Raw genomic sequence first — 3537 nt, 5'->3', positions numbered from 1 at the left:
GTCCTGGTAAATGTGTCATCTCATTTAGGCAAGTATGGTACACCAGAAGAGTTAAAACACAAAATGTTCTTGGAAAAGACACATAACAAAGCTTTGAGGGAAGAAATGATTTGAAGAAAAGCTTGCAGAAGGAGGGAGAGGATGAATGATGCCAYAGACGGAGGAGGATACTTGCAGAAAAAGGGAGTAGGAGAAATAGACAGATATGCCCAAGTTTTTTTTCAGTTACACCAGCGAAAAAGATTGTTTTTCTGTCATATAGTTGGCTTCACAGAGCCTAGATTTTCTTTTGTTGATTTCTCTTAATAATTAAAGACCAGAAAAAGCTAGGATCAAAATGCCATATACTGTGGTCAATACTCTGATGTGGACTTACAGAATTTGTCATCTTAGAAGCATGGATGATGGACTGTTTGCATTTCCCCCTGTGGGACTGGGACACAGTGTGATATATTAAGAACTGAAATGGTTTATTCTAACAGCTTTGCACCTGACATGAAAGTACAATATCTTGGTGAATTTTAATTATCATTAGTGGACTAGATGAACAGAAAGTTGAGTCTTCAACAGGCTACTTGGAAGAATTATAGGAATGCAGTCAGAGTATGTAGAGATGCDRCRAGGAAGGCTAAGGCCCWGYTGGAATTGAGTCTGGCAAGGGATGTCAAGGACAACAGGAAGGGCTTCTTCAAATACATCAGCAGCAAGAGGAGGACTAGGGAAAATGTGGGTCCGCTACTGAATGGGGCAGGGGCCCTGGTGACAAGGGATACAGAGAAGGCAGAATTACTAAATGCCTTCTTTGCTTCAGTCTTCACTGCTAAGGGCAGCCCCCAGGAATCCTGCAGCCTGGATGTGAGGGAGAAAGTCTGGAGAAGGGAAGACTTTCCTTTGGTTGAGGAGGAGAGGATTAGAGACCTCCTGGGCAGGCTAGACATCCACAAATCCATGGGCCCAGATGGGATGCACCCACGGGTACTGAGGGAGCTGGCGGATGTTGTTGCCAGGCTGCTCTCCATCATCTTTGAAAGGTCCTGGAGAACTGGAGAGGTGCCGGAGAACTGGAGGACTGGAAGAAAGCCAATGTCACTCCAGTCTTCAAGAAGGGCAACAAGGAGGACCCAGGCCGGTCACCCTCACCTCCATCCCTGCAAAGGGGGTGGAACAGCTCATTCTGGATGTCATCTCCAGACATATGGAGGAGCAGAAGGTGATCAGCAGTAGCCAGCATGGATTCACCAAGGGGAAATCCTGCTTAACCAATCTGATAGCCTCCTCTGATGGAGTGACTGTCTGGGTAGATGAGGGCAGAGCAGTGGATGTTGTGTACCTTGACTTCAGCAAGGCTTTCCAAACTGTCTCCCATAACGTCCTCCTAGAGAAGCTCAGGAAGTGTGGGCTAGAAGAGTGGACAGTGAGGTGGATTGAGAACTGGCTGAAAGGCAGAGCTCAGAGGGTCGTCATCAGTGGCGTAGAGTCTAGCTGGAGGCCTGTGTCTAGTGGCATCCTGCAGGGCTCAGTCCTGGGTCCCATCCTGTTCAAATTTTTCAGCAATGACCTGGATGAGGGGATGGAGTGCCTCCTCAGCAAGTTTGCTGGTGATCCCAAGCTGGGAGGAGTGGCTGACACACCTGAGGGCTGTGCTGCCATTCAGAGAGACCTGGACAGGCTGGAGAGCTGGGCAGAGAGGAACCTCAGGAGGTTCAACAGGGGCAAGTGCAGAGTCCTGCACCTAGGGAGAAATAACCCTAGGCACCAGGACAAGCTGGGGGCTGACCTCCTGGAGAGCAGCTCTGCAGAGAAGGACCTGGGAGTGCTGGTGGATGACAGGTTGACCATGAGCCAGCAATGTGCTCTTGTGGCCAAGAATGCCAATGGTATCCTGGGGTGCATTAGGAGGAGTGTTGCCAGCAGGTGGAGGGAGGTGATCCTGCCCCTCTACTCAGCCCTGGTGAGGCCTCATCTCGAGTCCTGTGTCCAGTTCTGGGCTCCCCAGGACAAGACACACATGGAGCTACTGGAAAGAGTCCAGCGTGGGGCTACAAAGATGATCAGAGGGCTGGAGCACCTGCCCTATGAGGAATGTCTGCAAGAGCTGGTCCTGTTTAGCCTGGGGAAGAGAAGACTGAGGGGGGATCTGATCAATGTGTACAAGTACCTGAAGGGAAGATGTCAGGGGGACGAGGACAAACTCTTTTCAGTTGTCCCRTGTGACAGGACAAGAGGCAATGGGCAGAAAGTGAAGCACAGGAAGTTCTGCCTGAACGTGAGAGGGAATTTCTTCCCTGTGAGAGTGACAGAGCACTGGACCAGGTTGCCCAGAGAGGTTGTGGAGTCTCCTTCTGTGGAGATCTTCAAGGCCCACCTGGATGCAACCCTGTCTAAGATGCTCTAGGTGCCCCTGCTGAGCAGGGAGGTTGGACTAGATGATCTCCAGAGGTCCCTTCCAACCTTACTGATTCTATGATTCTATGATTGTATGAATCAGCAACTGCAGATGCCAGGGAGACTGAACCACARAGCAGGCTCACATGCTCTTCCCAACTAGCATCTCTTACAGCCACTACCTGTGGTGCAATATAAGAAGGACTTAGTTAAGGTAGASCATTTCTTATGTTCTTATGAATATTCTGTACTTTAAGGATCACACTTTGCTGACAAGGTAAAGTTCCCCTGGTCTTAGCCAGAGCTCACAACTGTAAGATCTCCATATAGACTCTGGGAGACCTGGCTAGGTTGTGAGCAGGTCAGGTGGAAGTCAAGTATGCAGAGGGAATCTGGGTGGGAAGGAGAGAGCAATGCTCTCAAGGGATGCTACCAGAGCCATCCAGGCATCACCCGCAAAACAACAAGACCTGCAGGAACTCTATTGGGTCAGTGGAAAATGTAACAAAACTACAGTTTTGCTAAACAGTARTAGATAGGATGGCAATCAGGAGAATGCAGGGAGTACAGACAGGACAGATTGAAAYGCCAGTTGACTGAAAGGTTTTCTGCTGTCTCATCCAATGTTTAATACCCTTTTCAAAGTGTGACACACACCAGCCAAAGTGTAGGAGGTAATTCTGGATCAGTGGCCTAAGTTTCCTCCCACGCAAAGCAAATGCTTTTGACCTGTCCTCAGTTTTCACTATGAGGWTACATAGAGCCAGTTCATCTTTTGAAAAATCTTTATTTAATTCCAGAATGCTTTCATACAAACATTTGCAAGTACGTCTGCAYTGAGTACACTGCAGACAGTTAGCAGCTGATATAGCAAGCTGTGTAATCTGTCTGACTTCTGAAAATTCTTGTTCTCTAGATTAGGATTCACCTTCTTTAATAGAGATCTCCAAAAGGTTGGTGGACACTTTCCAAAGATGTATTTGGTCCCACTGCCATTACCTACTGTYAGAAATCTCACTGTCCTACCTACTTGCCAACCAATCAAGCCGAACAACCTCAGCCTGGCTTTCAGCTATCCTTTCACAAAAATGTAGGTATTGTAGGTACTGTATTAAAACTACCAGCCCTACGCAGATGTTGTGGACGTGTTGC

Source organism: Rhea americana, unplaced genomic scaffold, assembly GCF_003343005.1.
Source record: "Rhea americana isolate MKP2758 unplaced genomic scaffold, rheAme1 scaffold_280, whole genome shotgun sequence".
In the NCBI taxonomy this organism is placed as follows: domain Eukaryota; kingdom Metazoa; phylum Chordata; class Aves; order Rheiformes; family Rheidae; genus Rhea; species Rhea americana.
This window is presented reverse-complemented; position numbering follows the sequence as displayed.